We start from the raw sequence: 23,821 nt of genomic DNA, 5'->3' as shown, positions 1-23,821 counted from the left end.
GAGCCAAATATAGTTCTCAATCAGAATATCAGACCGAGCCGAACATAGTTCTTAGTTGCCTCTAGAATTTTAGACCGAGCCAAATATAGTTCTCAATTTGCTTCCAGATCGAGTGAATATAGTTCCTGGTCACTTTCAGAATTTTAGATTGAGCCGAATATAGTTCTCAATCAACTTCCAGATCAGGTGAATACAATTCCTGGTTACCTCACTTCAGATTGAGCCGAATATAGTTCTTAGTTTACTTCCAGATTGAGTGAATACAGTTCCTAGTTACCTCACTTCAAATTGAGGCCAATATAGTTCTTAGTCTACTTCCAAATCGGGCGAATACAGTTCCTAGTTGCCTCACCTCAGAGTAAGCCGAATATAGTTCTCATTCTACTTCCAGATCAAGCAAATACAGTTCCTGGTTACCTCACTTCAGATTGAGCTGAATATAGTTCTCAGTCTACATCTAGATCGGGCAAATACAGTTCCTAGTAACCTTACTTCAGATTGAGTTGAATATAGTTCTTAGTCTACTTCTAGATCGGGCGAATACATTTCCTAGTCATCTCATTCCAAATCGAGTGAATATAGTTCTTGATTACCACATCAGTATTCAAGATTTTATCCAGGTTCATCAATTATCAAGTAGATTAGATGTCCATAGTTTTTATTTTTCAAAACAGTAAAACGCTAGTTCTATGTCCAAAGGTTCTAGGTTCAGGAGCTAGGAAATCTTTGAAAAGTCAACCTCAATTAAATCATGGTTGCTAAAATCAATGTCTTTGTTTTACCTTGACATTCGCTTTGCAATATTTGTCAATAAGGGGCATTCTGTAGACACTCGATTTTGCACCCATAATTTAATTTCGGAAGATGGCTAAAATGACCATTTCATATACCCAAAAATCATAGTCACATTACATGCATTAATTCATTCATTGCATATCATAAAAATGATCTTGAGATTCTAATGGCCGTGATGGTATGCCTGATTCCCAAATCGGACCGTCGGATTGAAAGATATCACAAGAACAAATGTTCACAGTCTGCATGCATTTTGTTTGGGTGAAACTGATCGCGTGTGAATAATTAAAATTGATTCTGATTGGTTAAACAATTGAAATTAATTAAATAATTTTAGTGATTGGTTGTTGGTTTTGTTAGTAATAAGCCTGCTTGCATGGGAATAAAATGGATAATCATATAACAAGGGAATTGTTGATAATTAAGTCTTAAAGAGTATTTATCTATCAGAAAATTATTGTTTTAAAGACCTGATTATTAAAATCAAAGGGATTAATTTCAGAATACGAGTTAAAAACACATCCAAGTGCAATTCCTAACTCAGAAAATCCCTAAAAAAGAGTCCAAATTAAACCAAAATTGGGAATTGGTCGGCACACGAGAGGGCCAATCGACACTCTTGGAGTGCCGATCGGCACTTCCTAAGTGCCAATTTGCACAAACTTGAGGCCCAACCCGAAAACCCTCTAATTAAGATAATACACATCTATTTCGAATTTTAGGGATAAGGACGCAACCCAATTTGTATTTGATCTTATTCAGCTTATTTTTCAAGCATCCAAGCTCTATAAATAAGGGAAAAAATTAGACATCAAGACCCCTTTTTTCTGACTTCTCTCTCCCCTTACGTTAAAGAAGTTCGAGAAGCTCTGCTTTTGGAACTTCTTTTTTGTTAAGAGGCTTCACCTAAATCCTTAAAATATATATATATATATATATATATATATATATTGTTTCTCTTTGAAAAACTCTTTCCTTAAGGGTTAAGTTCATGCAAGTATGACTTAACTTTGTTTCCATAACATGCAATATGTGTTTTAGTTTCCATAGATATGGTGTTTTCTTTTATGTTTAAATAATCATGCTTCTCATATGTTATCACATGTTTTCTTTTGTTTTCAAAAAAAAAATTCACATGATTAATTGATGAGCATGTCTAGATCTAGGGTTGAATCTTTCTTTAAGATTTTAGATCTGTAATTTTTCTTTACGCTTCACTTAAATTAAAATTAGATCTGCAATTTTTCTCTTTTTTTTAAAACTAAAATCAAATTTGCAATTTTTCTCCATTTTTTTTTTAAAATAAAATACAGATTGAAATTTTTCTAAATAAAAACTTATATGTATTTTCATTAAATATAAATTTGAAAATTTTTACTAAATAAAAACCGAACTCTATTTTCATTAAATACATATCTGAAATTTTTTTCTAAATAAAAAACTTATCTGTATTTTCATACAAAACTGAAAATTTTTTTAAATAAAAATTGATTTGTATTTTCATTAATTACAGATTTGAAATTTTTTCTAAATTAAAAAATATCTGTATTTTCATTAAATACAGATCTGAAATTTTTTCTAAATAAAAATTGATCTGTATTTTCATTAAATATAGACCTAGACTTTTTTTTTAATAAATAAAAAATGTTTTCTTCAGTGTAAAATATCACCAATTTTTTTGTTACTTCTTAAATAAAAATTGCAGATTTTGAATTCTTAAAGAATGAACTAACCTTAAATTTAGGAATTTCAATACGTCATAGTAATGTCATGCATCATTTGAATGGGTATATAAATGGTCATTCAAAGTCTAGAAGACCAGAGTTTGGGCAGAATGGGTGCATAACACCTTCCCATTCTGTAACCTAGCCCCCAAATCTAGATTTTGGTTCGTAGATAGTGCATTATCCTTTCAATTTTTTAGATTGTAATTTAGGAAACAAAGCTTTGTAAATTTTTAATAGATTGTAATCTAGGAAACAAAGCCATGTATATTTCATTTTATTAAATTGTAATTCATTTAAATAAATGAGAAGTTGTATTATTCAAATATGTATCACATGTATTTTTTTTTCTTTTTTCTTATTTTTTGTAACAAAAAATAAGTGGCAAATCCTCACATAATCCTAAAAAGGGGAAGGTGCCGATGCCTCACCCCTTTTCTAAGAGTACCCTTAGGTTTTACCCCAGTCTCTCACACTCCCCCTTCTTTCACAAAGTTTCCATTAAGGGTACCAAGGTTCTTCTTGATTCCATCGCAGCTTTCAAAGAATCTTAAACCTTCCTTGGTTAGATGAGTCTTGAATTCAGGGAACTCAGCCACTCCTTTTCCTCATTTTCCAGGGCCCATACCAAGCATGTACCCCATGTTCTTCATCATTCCAATCACCTCATGGCTAAAATATGGGAGCAAATCTATAGTTTACCTTTCATCCTTCAATCCATAATCAGTCATGTTCACAAATTTGAAGCCACTCATTTGGAGATCACTTCCTCCTTCCTCAAGTCCACAAACCGGTGCTAGGATTTCACCATCACCAAGCACTACAGCAATCCTTCCCTTCCATGGGATCTTCATCTTTTGGTGTAGAGAAGAGGGAATAGCCCCAATAGGATGAAGCCATGGCCTTCCTAAGAGAAGGTTGTAGTTAGGAGTGATATCCATGACGTGGAATTCCACAATTGTCTCCAATGGACCAATCTTGCAAGGAGCTTTAAAAGTCCCTATAAATTTCCTTGAAGTATTGTCATATGCCCTAACGGTCAAATGAGAGGGTATGATTGTCTCCACATCTAGGCCAATGGTAAGAGCAGTCCTAAAAGGGCATACATTCAATGCGGACCCATTACCAATCAACACCATGGGAACCTTAGCGCCCACGCATTCAATGGTGATTTGTAAAGGCCTAGTGTGAGTTGCTCGTTCGAGAGCTAGCTCCTCGTCGAAAAAAGCAAGAAAAGGATGAGATGGGGCCTCAACTCCTATGAGAGATATTACTTCTTGTGGTGTAGTTTCTATGGGTACCTCTTTCCCATTCAAAGCATCTAAGAGAGCACTACAATGCCTGTGAGAAGACATAAGCAAGCCCCATACCAATACATAAGCTTAAGTTTTCTTCAATTGAGTCAAAACTTGATCTTCTTCCTCTTTCTCTCCTTTCCCTTTAGGTTCCATGGGCTTAGACACTTCTCCTATATCCCTACCAGGATGATCCTTTTCTAAAAAGGATGGTTTATAGTGTTTCCCACTCCTAGTAATGTTGGCCACATTGTCCTTCACGACTTCTCTTTAGCTCGGCCATTCCTTTGGGAAGTATCCCTTATACAGCCACCACATTCTTTAAAATCTCATCTTCTTCATCCCATATTCCTTAGACTTTCATGGTGTAGACAATGCATTTTGTACTTCTTACGACTTAAGCCCCCGTTCCCTAATGATGCAGAAATTCTAAGACCCAAGGTTATTTTAGAGCCTAATCAGAAGTTAAGTTGACTTAAGAAATGTTGAAATGAAAAATATAACTTTTAATGAGCAAATGAATATTTTTTTTGAAAAAGAAGCCAAGGAAACTCTTAGCATGCAGATGCAGGAATCGGCCTGCATGTGTAGCCATGATGCATGTGCACGCATGGCGAATTCTAGAAGTTATATAAGTTTTCTGCATTAAAACTAGGTTTTGGAACGAATCCCACATCATCTGGGAATCTTTCTAAAGCCCTATTTTCTCAATATAAATAGCCATGCATGATACCTTTTCAAAACAAATAGAAATCCTAAGGGAAGACATTAAGATTCACTAGAAATACTATATTAAAGAGGGAGTTTTTCACAAACATCCTCAAGTCAATTTTCTTTTGATTAGGGCCTTTTTTAGCCTTGATCTTTGAGTTTAAGATTACTAATCACATTTTTATTGATTGTGAATAGATTTAACTGAGGAGAAAGATCAAAAATCAAGCCTAAGAGCTTTTGTTTTAAGGTATTGAGTTCTAAACTCTTTTCTCTCTTTTTGTGTTTTAATATGTTTATATAGCTTAGGCTTATATAGTTGTTATGTTTTAAAGCATGTTACATTGTTAGAATTCTTGTTCAGAACTTCTGCTCAATTTTCTATGTTGCTAGGGATTTTGGACAAAAACCTACATTCGCATGATCTTGGCTGCGTACGCAGGCTTTATTATGTGCATGTAAGCTTGTTCATGCGTGCACATGATCCTACCTAGAAAACCTAACCCTCATTTATTCGATTCTATTTCTTGTTTCCTTGCACAATATGTTTCTGTTTTAGTTCCCTTTTTTTTTGTATATTCATGCTTTTGAGCTTCTAATTCACACTGTTGTTGTTGTTGTTGTTTTTTTTTTTTTTTTTTTCACATGCTTAAATTAGGATTTATCTTTTGTTTTCTTGTTTTGATTCCATGAACACGCATTCACATGTTCATGAATTAATGCCATAGGTACTAAGTTGCTGCAAGGTAAGTGAGGTAAGTTATGCATTCACGTGAGCATGCATCTTTAAATATAATTTTGCTTTGATGATAGAGATAAACATGCTTGCTTGGATGAGTTATGCTTAATCACATGTTTGCTTGGATCTTTTATTATGCTTGTGTTTCTGCCTTGAATTAATATTACATGATTTTGCATTGGGTGTGATGTGATGACATGTATGATAGTAACAAGCTAGGGTTTGTGTTATGCCATGCTAGATGAATGCTAGGTTGATATGACATGTATGCTAGATGAATGTTAGAAGATGTCATGTTAGATGAATGTTAAGGTATGCCATGACAGATGAATGATTAGGTCTTTTTTGGGATGATTAATGCCATGTTGTTTATTTAGATGTATGCTAGTGTGTGTATGAGTTAGAATACAATGTTGAGTATGCCTTTAATAGGGTTAAGACGTAAGACACTGTGAGGAAAACAACCTTAGGGTTCAGTGGTTTTGTGTGCCTAACACCTGTAGGAAAAACATAGTTTGTATTGCATAAAAAACATACACAACAGGAAATTAACAAATATACTTCATTCACAATTGATAACATGTACTATGTAAATTTTAGAATTCAAGAACAAGAGAGCGTACCTTGGTGCGATGAATTTCAAAACCAATGATTAGAAGTACTACGGAACACTTTTAATCTTTACTCCAATTCCATTTATGCCCAAGAAGTGTGGTCACTCAATCAGTTTATATGTATATGTTCAAGGAAGATTAAGAGAATGGCTTATACTCACATACACACCATTTTTCATACCTTACAAAATTATGTATGTTTCTCTCCTTATATATAACTAATTATCTAATTGGGTTAGCCTTTTAGGCAATTCCAATTGGGCTTTATTATGTGGCTTGGAGTGTGACCAAAAGGGATAAATAAGACACTAGCCCTAATGGGTTTTGAGTCCTTCTATCAACTCTTGACAAGCCCAAAATTACCATTAATTATATTTAATACCACTATATAAATATAATTGCACTCTAGGCCTTATTAATAAATTATATCCCAAGATTTTATTATACATTCAACCCCTTCATTAAAATATTCGTAGTAATACAAAGTCGTGAATATATACTGCCACTTTGAAGATTACTACTTCTTAATCCTTCAGTACTCGGTTTAATCCTTCAAGTTATTCATCATATATTTATAGAATCCAATTTCATAAATATATACTTCAGTAATTTCTTACTAAAGTGGTTATGCCTAACACTCTGAATAACCGAACCCATTAAACTTATTCAAGGGAATATTTTATATCTCCGTTAAGAGATTATAAATTCCATCTTGAGAATATATATTCCTTCAACATTAAATGTGACTACCCAACATATTGAGGTTTTGATCGTGACTTTAGATCTCACTCCTGATATATCAAAACAACCTACACTTCATGATCAGGTTCATTATTCTCTCAGGATTGAGAGTTAATGTAATTACCATTAATTATATTTAATACCACTATATAAATATAATTTCACTCTAGGCTTTATTAATAAATTATATCTCAAGATTTTATTATACATTCAACCCCTTCATTAAAATATTCGTAGTAATACAAAGTCGTGAATATATACTGCCACTTTGAAGATTACTAATTCTTAATCCTTGAGTACTTGGTTTAATCATTTAAGTTATTCATCATATATTTATGAAATCGAATTTCATAAATATATACTTTAGTAATTTCTTACTAAAGTGGTTAGGCCTAACACTCTGAATAACCAAACTCATTAAACTTATTCAAGGGAATATTTTATATCTCCGTTAAGAGATTATGAATTCCATCTTGAGAATATATGTTCCTTCAACATTAAATGTGGCTACCCAACATACTGAGGTTTTGATCGTGACTTTAGATCTCACTCCTGATATATCAAAGCAACCTACACTTCCTGATCAGGTTCATTATTCTCTCAGGATTGAGAGTTAATGTAAATAAAAGTATTAAGATTTATTATTCATTCGATAGTCGTTAGTAGAATAATAAATCTCACAACGGTCCAGTTCAATATATCTTAACACTTAGAACATATCAACAGATCAATTAGAAATCTCAACTTCTATGATCAAGACAAATCATCTTAATTGATATGTTGTAGTCTTCGTAGATGAAATGCCCAATTTCATCATCGACTACGAACTAAAATTCTGAGTTAACAAAGAACTTGTGATTTATATTTTCTGTGACTAAATCACATACCATGCATCTCATGGACTCTATGATAATGTCCAAATATTCATGTTACCATTATTTTAGATAATAATAAAACAACCTTATTACATAGAACATAATGTCATACATGGCATACGATAGGATTTTAGGCACTAATCCCAACAATCTCCAACTTGCCCTAAAGACTATTGTGCACTAATCTAACTCTCATTCCCTCCAAATGTGACTCAAAAGTCCTTTGGGGCAAGACTTTAGTAAAGGAATCTGCTAGATTATTTGCACTATCAATCTTTGCTACTACATCTCCTCGAGCAACAATGTCTCGAATGATATGGTACTTTCTTTCAATATGCTTTCCTTTCTTGTGATTTATTTGTTGGGAAATTTAGACCTCGGTTGATAGAATTAACAAGTTTTAAACATAAGTTGTTAATTAGATTTATTATGAATAAAACTTGTTAAAACAAACAAACATCAATATCATGTCAAAATCATGCAGCGGAAAAATAAATAAGACAAGATATGATGACCTAGGAAAACCAATGAAACAAACTAGTTTCACAGTAAAAAAAAACCTAGGGGGAAATCTTCCCGAAAAGCAATCCATTATAGAAAAGAGAAGTTTCAGATCTAGTACAAAACTTTTGTCCCTAGACTCTACAATCCCCATAGATGAACTTACAGCAGAAACCTTCTACCGCTTCAGAACCTCTGAACTCTTCAATATATGAACGCCACCCTTTGATGCACGAATCCCAGTACGTGACTAACCATTACGTGGATCCCAGTACACGACTTAATCACCAACTAGAAAAAGATTGGTGGCTGTAAAGTTCTTCACTTCATCAACAATGAAGATCAAGAAACACTTGATTACAAAACCCTAAGGCGTAAAGACGCAGTAGCTTCTTTCAGAGAGAATAAGGCATCGGTCACCTTTTGCATATGTTCTCCTTGTATTCTCTTATGTGACGGCCTCTAAAATAAGCCTTATATATGTCTAGGGTTGTGAGAAAAGAAACCCTACCCAAATACAAAAGCTTGGGCCGAAAATCAGATCTGGAAATCTGAATTCCTATAACCTCAATAGATACCTTGATCGATCGAGAATCTATCGAGCTTCGTTCATTAAATCTCGATAGATACCTCGATAGCTATCTGTCGAGCAGCTGTCGAGCTATCTGTCCGCAAGTGTTGAGCTATCTGTCTAGCTTTAATAAATAGCCCTTCTCCACTTGGTTCTTGGTCCAATCTTCATGGCTTTAATACTAGACTTGAACAACATGTTTCTTGAAATATTAAACACATCCTAGATCTACCCAATTACAAGTAAAGTGCGTTTTGTCAAAGGATTAGCCAGATACATAAATATTGACATATGTTCCTAACATGAATCACATATGTCCTAACAATCTCCCCCTTTAGCAATCCGTGACAAAACCACAACAAACAAATGAAATATGAGAGAAATCATAAATCAATCAACTCATATTCACTTGTTGAATACAATAAAATCTATCCTAACACAAACTCTTGAAAAACTTTGCAAGAAAAGAGTTTATAGCAAGTAGACTTTGACAACCTGTATTTGTGAAACACTTTAAACAAAACTCATCAAGGCATCTCAGTGTGAGACAGAAATAAAAGATTGCATACAAGTAATAAGAAACATGTGTATAAAGATAGAAAAGAAACAACACATGTAAAGGTAGGTGAAAAAGACATACATCATCATAAATATATTAAAGATAAGCACAATGTATGTAAACATGGTCACAAGACCGGTGTACACGAAGGAGAAGGTAAGCACTCCCCCTAACAAGATGAAACACATCTCCCCTTTACAGAGGCATGTATTTCTCCCCCTAACATGTAGAATCTTTAAAAAGAAACCACATAAAGATATTTCTCCCCCTTTTTGTCATGATTGACAAAGGGTACAAGAAACTAGAAAGCTTCACCCGAGAAACATAAAGATGATCAAGGATGATCAAGGGAGGTACAAAGAATCCATAAAAATGCATGAATGTAATGAAACAAGATGCTATGAATGACAAGATAAAAAAATGCAAAACATGTGAAAAACAATGCATGCAAGAGGATCTCGATCAATTGAGAGGTGTCGAGAAGCTATCGAGTAGACCTCGATGGATCGAACAGCTATCAAGAAGCTATCGAGGATCCAAAAGAAATCTCGATCGATCCACATAGCTATCGAGATTGCGATAAGTAGCAACTGAAGAGCTCGATAGATAAGCTAGGTGTCGAGGAGGTGTCAAGAAGCTGTCGAGATTGCTTAAAAACAGTTTTTCAATAAGGGAAAAACACAAATATGAATGCAATCAAGCATGCAACTCAACCAAGGATCCAATCAACAATTTAAGCTCTCAAAATCATCTCTCAACAAAATTTCTAAGCACATGGATCCCAAAAACACACACACACACTAAACAAGTCTAACCAATTTTATATTTCAAAAACAAGTCAAGACAGTTTAGTGAGTATACATTAACACATGTAAAACCTTGTGATGGCCAAATCACATTGTACCTGCACATGTATTAAAAGTAACAAAAAATGTTGCGTGTTGTGTGTGAAAAACATCACAAGATTGCATAAGTGTATACATGTTATGACAATTTGAGATATGAGAAAATCACTCTAACTCACACATAATCATAATTGTTTGATGGGGATTATCACCTTCGAGATACATCCTATAACTCCCACATCTCCTAGAATACACGCTTGCAATCATATTTAAAGCATTTTGATCTTTTAGCTTTTTATTTTCTTTGCATATTTTATTTAAGCAAATCATGCATGGGCATATAAGAGAGAGAAAAGAAATACCCAATGATGGTAAACATTTGACATTCCAATTTTGCTATGCCGAAGCACACAAATGTCATTGACACTGCACTTTTGCTATGCCGAAGCATACAAGTGTCATATTATGATTGACAGGCAATAGTGGTGAGATGGTTATTTATGCCTTTCTCTTAGGATTTTCTAGTCCTTCCCGTTAAAAAGAGTGATACGAGTGTTAAGTACAAGAGATCACTTAATCTTACTCATCACAAACAGGAGCCACAAAGCTCACTTGCTTAGTTGTGCATAGAGATGCTTATCTAAGTTACAAAAGATACAAAGTTTAGAAAATTTTGTTTCAATGGTCATCCAAAGTACACAAGTACCAATGTACACACACTGGTTTTGTATTTTTCTGATTTTTTTTTTATTTTTTTTTGAAAAACAAACAAAATAAAGACTAAACAATCAAACAAAAACAGACAAACAACATGAAAGCATGAAAGAAAGATGCATGTGCATGAAGGCATGATAGAAGGGTGCAAATGCATGAAAGCATGATTTCAAAAGCAAATAAGAAATCAAGAAAAAAGTGTCCTACTTTAGATAGAAAGAATTAAAGCAGAGGACAAATAGAAAAGTCAATTAAGTCTTAGGCTCCTTTCTCACCCACACAGCATGAGTCTTTGGCTGTGAAGATGAAAATGCACATGTCCTAGTACGTCTACTAAAGGACATAGAAGAATTAAAAATCTCCTGAAATTGAGTTAAAAGGCTCAAGACTTTTAATAACTCTCCAAACAAAGGTGTAGGTCCTTGAAAGGAAACCTGTGACCGTTTGGACAATTGCTTATGAGGATATAACTTAAAGCAATTAGGACGAATGTGTCCAGAAACACCACAATGATGACAAACATTAGGTCTAACAAAGGATTTAGAATTAGTCAAATCAGTTATGGATTTCATACCTTTATTACCTTTCTCAGATTGTGGCACAAAGACAGTCCTTGATCCAGAAGCCGTAGAAGAGGAGGGGCCGGAGGAAACAGCATATCCTAAGCTAGTCTTATCAGAACTAGGCTTTTGAGCACTCAATACCTCATCAAGCTTTGCACTAGACATCCTCTCTATTTGAGTTCTAGCTTGACTAAGCTCAACTTCAAGATCCTTGACCTTCTCTTCTAATAAGGTGTTCTCCACAACAAGAGTCTCAACTAACCTTGTAGTTTTATCTAGTTTGACTAACAGATCAGCCTTTTCAGTTTTTACCTCATTAAGATCTTTTCTACAAAGATTAGAAGTCTTTTTAGATTTTATGAATTCAGTGCACAGCTTATCATAGGCTTCCTGAAGGGTTAACTTCTGGGGTACTTTATCATTAGAAGAATCCTCATTATCACTAGCACTCTCCACAATCACCTTATCGGTTATGGCAACAAATGTCATAACGTGACTACATTCATCCACATACTCATCAGAAGAGTCATTCTCAGTATCACTCCAAGTAGCAACCAACCCTTTATCTTTTGACTCCTTGGTCTTTTCCTTCATAAGGTAATTTGGGCACTCTATCCTCATGTGACCAAAACCTTTGCACTCATGGCATTGGATGAGGGGTTTCTCATTCTTGCCCTTCCTTGAGGATTTAGATTTCCTAGGAGGTTTGCCCTTATCCTTTTTCCTAAATTGAAGAAGCTTGATAATCTCATCAATTACGAAGGTTAGATCCTCATCCTTATCATCATCTTCATCTTCACTTTCATCTTCATCTTCAGAGTCCTCAATCTTTTCCTCTATACCCTTAAGAGCCAAGTTTTTACTCTTTTCACCTTTTCCCATTGAGCTTAATCCCATCTCATAGGTTTGAAGGTTCCTTACAAGCTCAGTCAAAGGAATTTGATCAATATCCATCACTTCTTTAATAGCAGTAATCTTGGCATGGAATCTTTCAAGAAGGGACCTAAGGATTTTCCTAACAATTTTGGATTCCGCAATAGATTCTCCAAGATTGAAAGCAGAATTCACAATATCCATGACTTTAGCATAGAACTCATCAAAGGTCTCATCTTCCTTCGTCCTTATTTCTTCAAAACTACTAGTGAGTCTTTGAAGCTTCTCAGTCTTTACTGCCTTGGTACCTTCATAGGTGGTCTCAAGAATGGTCCATGCTTCCTTGGCAACTTCTGTGGATGATATTTTCTTGAATTCCTCATTGGTCACCCCACAAAACAAAGCATTCAAGGCCTTACTGTTGAAATTTGCCGCTATGATTGTTATATCATTCCAATCCACTGGCACTTCCTTTGGCTTAATCCAGCCAACTTCAACAGCTTGCCATACCTGTTCACCTAGAGCCTGCAAAAAAACTTTCATACGAACTTTCCAGTACGCATAATTAGTTCCATCAAATAAAGGATCAATCAAAAGAGATTGTCCACGATCCATGACAACAAGGGTCAAGGATCACACTCAAGAAATTAATCCAATCAGAGTGTACCCACTCTGATACAACTTGTTAGGAAATTTAGACCCCGGTTGAGAGAATTAACAAGTTTTAAACCCAAGTTGTTAATTAGATTTATTATGAATAAAACTTGTTAAAACAAACAAACATCAATATCATGTCAAAATCATGCAGAAGAAAATAAATAAGACAAGATATGATGACCCAGGAAAACTAATGAAACAAACTAATTTCACAGTAAAAAAAAAAAAAAAAAACCCTAGGGGGAAACCTTCCCGAAAAGCAATCCACTATAGAAAAGAGAAGTTTCAAATCTAGTACAAAACTTTTGTCGCTAGACTCTATAATCCTCATAGATGAACTTACAGCAGAAACCTTCTACCGCTTCAGAACCTCTAAACTCTTCAATATATGAACGCCACCCTTTGATGCACAAATTCCAATACGTGACTAACCAATTGCGCGGATCCCAGTACACAACTTAATCACCAACTAGAAAAAGATTGGTGGCTGCAAAGTTCTTCACTTCATCAACAATGAAGATCAAGAAGCACTTGGTTACAAAACCCTAAGGTGCAAAGACGCAGTAGTTTCTTTCAAAGAGAATAAGGCATTGGTCACCTTTTGCATATGTTCTTCTTGTATTCTCTTATGTGACGGCCTCTAAAACAAGTCTTATATATGTCTAGGGTTGTGAAAAAAGAAACCCTACACAAATACAAAAGCTTGGGCCAAAAATCAGATCTGGAAATCTGAATTCTCGTAACCTCAATAGATACCTTGATCAATCGAGAATCTGCCGAGCTTCATTCATTAAATCTCGATAGATACCTCAATAGCTATCTGTCGAGCAGCTGTCGAGCTATCTGTCCAGCTTTAATGAATAACCCTTCTTCACTTGTTTCTTAATCCAATCTTCATGGCTTTAATACTAAACTTGAACAACATGTTTCTTGAAGTATTAAACATATCCTAGATTTACTTAATTACAAGTAAAATGCGTTTTGTCAAAGAATTAGACAACTACATAAATATTGACATATGTTCCTAACATGAATCACATATGTCCTAACATTCTTGAATCCTTGGATTGTGCAACCACTCAACTATTGTTGCAGAACAATGTGATAGGAACTTGCTTCATTCTCACAATGCCAAGATCAGAAAGGAATTTCTTGAGCCAAACAGCTTCCTTTGCCCCTTCACAAGTAGCAACATATTTAGCTTCTATGGTGGAGTTGGCAATACAGGATTGCTTAATACTCTTCCAACTTATAGCTCCACCTCCTAAGGTGAACACATAACCTGAAATGGACTTTCTGAAATCAAGATCTAAATGAAAATCAAAATCTATATAACCAATAGGTATCAAATCCTCACATCGATAAACTAGCATATAGTCTCTCGTTCTCTTTAGATACTAGAGAATATGCTTTACAGCCTCCCAATGTTTTGGTCCTGGATTTGATTGATATCAGCCGACTATGCCAATTGAATAATAGATATCTAGCCTAGTACATAGCATGGTATACATGAGACTTCCCACTGTAGAAGCGTAAGGAACTTGTCTCATTGTCTTTTCCTCTTCAAGAGTCTTAGGCCTTTGGTCATCAGACAGAGGAACTCCATGTCTAAAAGGAAGTAATCCTTTCTTGGAGTTTTGCATGCTAAACCTTGCTAGAATCTTATCTATATATTCAGCTTGTGATAAGCTTAACATTTTATTCATTCGATCTCACCAAAGCTTGATCCCTAGAATATAGTTAGCTTCGCCTAAGTCCTTCATATCAAATTGGCTTGACAACCAAATCTTTACTGATGACATTACCCCTACATCATTTCTAATGAGTAGAATATCGTCAACATAAAGCACTAGGAACACTACTACTTTATCTCGGTGTCTTTTGTACACACATGGTTCATCTAGATTTTGTTCAAAACCAAATGACTTGATTGCTTGATCAAATCTGATATTCCATGATCTAGATGCTTGCTTAAGTTCATAAATGGACCTCTTCAACTTGTATACCATATGCTTTTGGCTCTTTACTACAAAACCTTGCTGTTGCATCATATAGATTTCTCCTTCAAGATTGTCATTAAGAAATGCAGTCTTGACATCCATTTGCCAAATCTCATAATCATAATGAGCAGCAATGGATAAGAGAATTTTGATAGATTTAAGCATTGCTACTGGTGAAATGGTTTCTTCATAATCAACAACTTCTTTTTGTATATGCCCTTTCGCCACTAGCCTTGCTTTAAAGGTTTCAACCTTTCCATCTATCCCTCTCTTCCTCTTGTAAACCCATCTGCAACCAACAGGTTTAATGCAGTTAGGCACCTTTACAAGATCAGAAACTTGATTGGAATACATAGAATCCAATTCAGATTTCATAGCTTTGACCCAATGATGTGCATCTATATCTTTCATTGCCTTTTCATAAGTGTAAGGATTAGATTCAGCCCCTTTTTAACATAGCTTCGTAAGTTTCTCCTAGACCTATAAATCTTACAGGTGGCCGAACAACTCTCCCACTACAACAGGCTCTTGTGTATTGGTCATCTCATGAGTAAAATCTTGTGGTGTATCTAATACCGCCACATCATCCCTAGTTTCATTCATTAGTTGTTCAATTACAAGTTCATCTATTTTAGCCAAGACAACTTTACTTCTAGGATTAAAATTATTCACATAATCATCTTCCAAAAATTTGGTATTGGTGCTAACAAACACTTTGTTATCTTTATGATTGTAGAATAAATAACCCTTAGTTTCCTTTGAATACCCTAAAAACATGCATACTTCTGTTTTTGCTTCCAACTTATCAGAGTTCCCTTTCAACACATGTGCCCCTTTCAACACATGTGCTGGACATCCCTAAATGTGGAGGTATTTCATACTAGGCTTGCACCCACTCCTAGCAGACTTTCCTTTCAACACATGTGCTGGATATCCCAAAATGTGGAGGTATTTCATACTAGGCTCGCGCCCACTCCACAATTCCTTAAGTGTGTTGGGAACTGATTTTGATGGAACTAAATTTAAAATACGCATTGCAGTTTTTAGTGCATATCCCTAAAAGGAAATTGGTAAAGTTGAATAACTCATCATGGACCTAACCATTTCTAAAAGAGTCCTAATCCTTCTCTCTGCTACACCATTTTGTTGAGGAGTTCCAGGTGCAGTCAATTGGGATACAATCTCATTTTGAGTTAAGTAATCCTTGAAATCCCCAAGAAGGTATTCGCCACATCGATCAGTTCGAATGGCCTTTATGTGTTTACCCAATTGATTCTCAACTTCAGCCCTAAACTCTTTGAACTTTTCAAAGGTTTCAGACTTTCGTCTCATTAGGTACATATAACCATATCTTGAGTAATCATCCATAAAAGTAATGAAGTACTCATAACCTCCTTTTGCTTGGGTAGACATAGGACCACATATATCCGTATGAACTAATTCAAGTAACTTTTAGGCTCTTCTACTTTTTGCATTAAAAGGTCTTTTGGTCATTTTTCCCACCAAGCAAGATTCACAAACAGGAAATCCATCAAAGTCCAATGGCTCTAAGAGTCCATCTTTGATCAGTCTTTGACTTCTGTTTGAATTAATATGACCCAAACAAAAGTGCCAAAGATATGCATCATTAGTACAAGGAAATTTTCTCTTTAATGATTTTACATGAGAATTATTATCTAATTCAGAATTATATAATTTATGCTTATAAGGAGTTAAAATATAAAGACCATCAACAATATTGCCAGAATAGATAAACACTTTATCCTTCTTTATTACAACATTGTCTTTCAAGATAACATAATATCCATGTCTACCTAAATAAGTTGCAGAAATTAAATTCCTGCGAACATTAGGTACATACAAACAGTCTTTCAATATTAAAACTCTAGAACTAAAGCACAAATTAAACACTCCAATAGCTACAACTGGAATTCTGCTTCCTTTAGCCAAAGTAAAAAACATTTCCCCTTCATTCAACTTTCTGGTTTCCTGGAACCCTTGCAAAGAATTGCAGATATGATTAGTACAACCTAAATCCACACGCCAGGGATCCGTGAGATTTTGTACTAAACATGTTTCAAGAAGGAATGAACTTTTCATACCCTTATAACCAAGCATCTCCTTCAGACTTAGCATTATGTCTGAAGCTAGTTCTACATCCTACATTTAATGTTGTAGAACATTTGAGATAAATGCTAAGATATAGCACTTGGCTATCTCATTAGATTTCTGCCAACGATCATATCGTTGTTTTTCCTCAAAAGGGGCATCTAATGATGGGAAGTTAGGACAAGGTTCATAAAGCACGAATTTGTGCTCTTTAGCAGTGAGAACAATGTCCAAGTTTTTTTTCCAATCAACATAGTTGGATCCAGTCAATTTGTTTTGATTAAGAATAGCAACAAGTGAGTTAAAAGATGTCATGATTTAAATCTGAAAATAACAAACATGAATATAATAAGTAAACCAAACATTATCAATTTAGCATATAAACAAATAGTATGGAATCTTAATAAAATCATAACATAAAATATGCAATGACAACCCAATCCATGTCTATAATTCCTTGGTAGCAAGTATATTATAAACATCATGATTGATTGAGAACTATTCTCATTATTAGTATTATCATGATAACTCTTATCAAACACTAATAATATGTCGTATTAACTTTAGCCTCTAAGTAAATAATGACATAGCTCCTTTTGGAGGTTAACATTACACTTAGTCTAGTGTACACCATTATTTAGAATCATGTGTAGCCACATTTCATCTCCCTTATAATGTTTAAACTTGTAGTACCATGAAACAAAACACCCTCCTTTGGGATCTATATGCCAAGACGAGATGCTTGTTCACACTACTTTAAACGAGTAAGTTCAATCTTATAGTACTATGAAGTAAATACCCTCCTTTGGGATCACGAGGCATATACGCCAAGATGAGGTGCTTGTTCACACTACTTTAAATGAGTAAGTTCAATCTTGTAGTACTATGAAGTAAACACCCTCCTTTGGGATCGCGAGGCATATACGCCAAGACGAGGTGCTTACCCACATTACTATGAACCGATAATGGAGACTATGAGATCCAACCCTTGTATCTCTCTCCCACTAGATATTTTAAAAGAAAGGTTTTTACTTGAAAATCATGTGTAATCTCATCACACATAGCCTTGCACTTTATCTATGTTTTAACACTAAGTGAAATTTCAAAAAATAGTTCATTCGATCAGTCGAAGGTATTTCTCAATCGATCGAAATGTTCAACAAATTCATTTCAAAGTTTTTGGATGACTCGATCGACTCTCAATTCTTTATTCGATCGATCGAAAGGCAAATCCGATTGATCAAAAGGAATTCTCGATCGGTCGAAAAATTGAAGAAATTTATCACAAAGTCTCAGGTTGACTCGATCGATTCTTGATTCCTGTTCGATCGATCGAAGGGAATTCTTGATCGATCGAAACTCGTGAAACTAAAATTTTTTCAAATTTTTCTGGTGACTGTTTTTGATGTTTCACTTGAACAAAACATAGTTTCTTGATCACATTATAATGAGATTGAGATCAAAACTGAATTTCATTGATGCTATAGTCTTAAAGTTCAATCTAACATACTTAATATCAAACTTAAACAACAACATAACATCAATATCAATTTTTATCAGACAATAATTTCAACAACCATGCAGAAAATTGATTCTAGAATCTTCTAACATCATGAAATTACCATCTTTGATTCCAAAACTCACAAAACATGTTATACAAATTCGAAATTGAAGACCGCTCTGATACCAATTGTAGGAGAAACATAGTTTGTATCGCATACAAAACATACACAGCGGAAAATTAACGAATCTATTTCATTCACAATTGATAACATGTACTATGTAAATTTCAGAATTTAAGAACAAGAGAGTATACCTTGGTGCGGTGAAATTCAAAACCAAAGATTAGAAGTACTTGGGAACGCTTTTAATCTTCACTCCAATTCCACTTATGCCCAAGAAGTGTGGTCTCTCAATCAGTTTATACGTATGTGTTCAAGGGAAAATAAGAGAGTGGCTTACACTCACATACACGCCATTTTTCATACCTTACCAAATTCTGTATGTTTCTCTCCTTATATATAACTGATTATCTAATTGGGCTAGCCTTTTGGGTTATTCCAATTGGGCTTTAGTATGTGGCTTGGAGTGTGACCAAAAAAGACAAATAAGACACTAGCTCCAATGGGTTTTTGGTATTTCTATCAACTCTTGACAAGCCCAAAATTACCATTAATTATATTTAATACCACTATATAAAAATAATTGCACTTTAGGCCTTATTAATAAATTATATCCCAAAACTTTATTATATATTCAACCCCTTCATTAAAATATTCGTAGTAATACAAAATCATGAATATTGACTACCAATTTGAAGATTACTACATCTTAATCTTTGAGTACTCGGTTTAATCCTTTAAGTTATTCATCATATATTTATGAAATCCAATTTCATAAAAATATACTTTAGTAATTTCTTACTAAAGTGGTTAGGTCTAACACTCTAAATAACCAAACCCATTAAACTTATCTCAAGGGAATATTTTATATCTCCGTTAAGAGATTATGAATTCCATCTTGAGAATATATGTTCCTTCAACATTAAATGTGGCTGCCCAACATACTAAGATTTTGATCGTGACTTTAGATCTCACTCCTGATATATCAAAGTAACCTACACTTCATGATCAAGTTCATTATTCTCTTAGGATTGAGAGTTAATGTAAATAGAAATCGTAAGATTTATTATTCATTTGACAGTCATTAGTAAAATAATAAATTTCACAGCGGTCCAGTTCAATATGTCTTAACACTTAAAACATATCAACATATCAACTAGAAATTTCTACTTCCATGATAAAGACAAATCATCTTAGTTGATATGTTTTATTTTAGATAATAATAAAACAACCTTATTACATAGAACATAATGTCATACATGGCATACAATAGGATTTTAGGGCACTAATCCTAACAATCTCCCACTTGCTCTAAAGACTATTGTTCACTAATCTAACTCCCATTCCCTCCAAATGTGACTCAAAAGTCCTAGACCATTGCAAAACTAGGTGGCAACTCCGAGTTGTGTCCACAGTAGCAACTCCACTAGGGATTGTGAGTTTAATTATTATGTGTTCTATGTCTTAACCTTAATAAAGGCTTATTCAATACTTGTTTGCACACACATCACTTGGTTCTATTGTCCCTTTATCTCAGTTGGTGATGAGTGGGAAGATGGAAGGCTCCATTCAAGCCCAAGTCTTTTGAAGTTCATCCCACCAACTCACAATTGGTGCCATTACCTATGATGGGCTTTGAGTACGTTAAAGGTTTGCCACCAATCCACAAAGGTCCACTTAGGCCCTCAGTTGGAATCATGGCCCATCTAGTTGTGAGTGACCTACTTATCTATTCTCTTAGCTCTAGGGAGCCTACCCATACTTAGAGAGATCCTAGATCCTATCAAAAGAGGGTACCCTTTATATATCTCTTGTTTGTTCAACCATATATCTTGTGATCACCTAATTCTAAAGGACAAATAAAAAAATATAAAATAATGGAAGGATGACCCTAAAGTTATGGCATACCTAAGACAATTGGAATAAAAGGAAAGAAGTTCTCTCACATGTTCTTGCTTGTCCCTAATTCCAATGGTATATCTTAACTTGAAAGGTTAATAAGACCATAGCCTAATTGCTATCATAAACCCAAATTAAAAAGTACTTTTGGAAAAGAGGACTTTGGGCCTAAGATAACAAGTAAGCTATGGACTTAGCATCCAAAATCCTACAAAAACAATATGAATTTCCCTAATCTTGGTCCTCCTTGTTGTATGCCTAGGCCCAAAATGATGAGAACTTCATGGACCTTGATAGGAAGGCTACAATATATTCTAGCTAAATGGCTACTTCAAAAAAATAATAAAAAATGAATAATGAAATGAAAAGAGAAGAGCCCAAAGTTGATGAGTACATTGTAAGCCCATGTTTGAGATAAAGGATTGAAAATCTCTAAGTACATTCTAATGAAAGCCCATGAAAGTAAGATGAGAGAGCATTAGTGTAAATGGGCCAAAGCCCAATGAAACAAGGGGCAAGGTTCATGACAGGAAATGGAGTGATTTTGTAATTAAGCCTTCATTAGAATGGACTTAAAGACTTTTTAAGAACATCTAAAAATCTAAAAGGACCTTTTAATTGGCAATTGACTACTTCACCAAGTGGGTGGAAGCAGCCTCCTATTCCATGTTAAAAGCCAAGCATGTGGCTTGATTCATAGAAAATAACATCATTTGTCGGTATGGGGTACCCCAAGAGATTATCGATTCCCACTTTGAGGGAGAGGTTAGAACAAACAGTACAATATTGAGTATCACAAGTCTTCACCATATCGACCACAGACCAATGGGGCCGTAGAAGCAACTAACAAAAACATCAGGAACATCCTAGCCAAGATGGTAGTGACATACAAGGATTGGGCTGAGAAGCTACCATTTGCCTTATGGGGTTACAGAACTTCTATCCGTGCATTAACAGGGGCAACCCCTTACTCTTTGGTCTATGGTAGTGAAGCGATGCTTCCCATTGAGGTGGAGATACAATCTTTGAGAGTACTAGCGGAAACCAAGGTCCTAGAGGAAGATTGGGTGAAACAAAGATATAAGCAATTGGCTTTGATAGATGAGAAGAGAGCTAAGGCACAATACCATGCACAAGGATACCAAAAGAGCCTTGTTAAAGCATATAACTAAAAGGTAAGATCTAGAATTCTTAAAGAAGGGGACTTGGTCCTAAAAGTGATTAGAAATGAAACTTTTGATCCAAGAGGGAAGATAAAGCAAAGATGGTTAGGCCTTTTATTATCAAGAAGATCATGTTAGGATGTGCTACGAGAATTACATATTTGGATGGGGAAGAGATGCTTCGCCCAATCAACATAGATAGACTCCGAAGATACACATTTGAAAGAAAAAATGGAAAAGCCTACTAGGTTGAAAACCAGAAATGGGGCCTAAGCAAAAATTAAGGCAAAAGGACCCTGCTAGGTTGAAAACCCGAAAAGGAAATCTAGGCAAAAGATAGGGGTAAAGACCATAGGCATGGTGAAAATTCCTCAAAGGATGTCATAGGCAAAAGTTACATGGCATGGAAAAAAGAAAAGAAAAAGAAAAAATGATGACAATAAGAAAAGATAATAAATGGGTGGTTCTTTCATTGCTCAAATCAAAAGATGATAAACTGTGTCTATAGGGGATTTGGAACATTCCAATCCTTTATTAAATTCATAAGAAAAGACATAAGAATCATAAAGTGCAAAAAAGTAAAATTTGGGGCATATCAAGGTGGTCGGTCAGTCTTTCTTCCTTTTGATTGGACTTTTTGTAAGCTTTCTCAGCTATGCAAACCCACTTCATAATAGCCTTAACTCATTTCTTATATCCTAAAGTTGGATGAAACAATTGGAGCCTCTCGTATGGCCATGTCTGGAAAAGGAAACAGAGAAGGATAAAAGGCGTGAGAGAATGGAAAAGAAAGAGAGAATAAAAAATAAAAATAAAAAAAAGTTCAAAAATGATATAAGGAGCTTTGATGGGTTGAAAACCGAAAGGCAATCCATGCAAAAGCTAGAGGAATCTCACTAGGTCGAGGACCTAGGCAAAAATTAAGGATTGAAAGAGAGGATCATCCATTTCAACTTGATGGTATGGGAAGGTGCAAGAAAGAGATCAAAAGGAGTGAGAGTCTCTTTGGAATTAGGAAAGACAAAGGAAGGCAAGTAGAACCAAGTTTTCCCCTGTTTTGAGTATGTTTTCTCCCACAAGCTTCTCCCGTAAGTCTTACAACCTAAAAGGCTACTCAAGGCATGATTCAAGCACATAATTTCCAAATGTCAAAGACCAAGAATAGCAGAATTGCACAAAGTTTCCACAAGTTTGTAATTTAAGTACATATCCCAAATAAAAGCATAAATGTGAAAGATGTTCTTAAAATACAACCCAATGTCTCAAACCAAATCCAAAGTACAAGAATGTATGCTAAAAAGAGAAAAATAATAAAAGCAACAAAAAAGGAGGTATGCTTTATGTTGTGTCTGTCTGTAGGATCACCGAAAATGCCTCTTCCTAGGCTAATGGCTTGGAGTCAACTTTGAACCTCCACCACTATCACCACCATCACCACCATCATCATCATCATCATTATCATCATCATCACCAACATCCTCACCACCATACAACTGTCGGGAGTACTTTGTCACCTCTAGCTTAAGGTTCCCCATAAGCTAAATGAGCTCCTCATACTCCTAAATAGTGGGCTGAATTTTGAAAGAAATGTTGTTAGAACAGGTGTTGGGATGTAAGAATAGAAAGGAAAGAGAACTCACCGATCGTGTGCCATCAAGAAAAGGGTAGTCTGTGACATTCATATTGCACCCAATGGGACGCTCCCAAGCAAAGCCTTTTGGGCCATAAGCATAGACCAACTAGGACAGACGGGGAGGATCAATGAGAGCACTAGCAATAAGGCCAGCCTGACACAAGTATTTCGTTTGAATGTTACTAATGTACAAAGAATGCAAATGATGACTAATTGAAGAGAAATTAGAGAAGCAAGAACACATACTGTAGAAATAAGAAAAGGCATGAGATGAGTCCCACTAAACTCGTCATAGTCTAGCTCAGTCATGACTCACTCAGTGAAAGGGACACTCGGCCCCCATAGGTCGTACTCCGTATTTGTCATGGAGTGAGGGGTAAGCATGAACACTGGAGAGTCCATCAGAACCTAAGGCGCATCCTCACCGCCCATCTATTAACACACCCTCTCTGCCAAATAGATCACCCTCAACCCACCACCCTTAAGAAGCTGGGAGAGCTTATAAGCAACAATAGTAGCTTCCTCTAAGTTCGGGTTTGCCATAGGATCAGCATTGACCTAGGGACTCCACATAATCTGTGACAACACATGGGGTTAAAAAGAGAATCCTAAGAAGCA

Source organism: Quercus robur, chromosome 1 (assembly GCF_932294415.1).
Source record: "Quercus robur chromosome 1, dhQueRobu3.1, whole genome shotgun sequence".
Lineage (NCBI taxonomy): Eukaryota > Viridiplantae > Streptophyta > Magnoliopsida > Fagales > Fagaceae > Quercus > Quercus robur.
The sequence above is the reverse complement of the archived record's forward strand: the minus strand, read 5'-3'. Positions refer to the sequence as shown.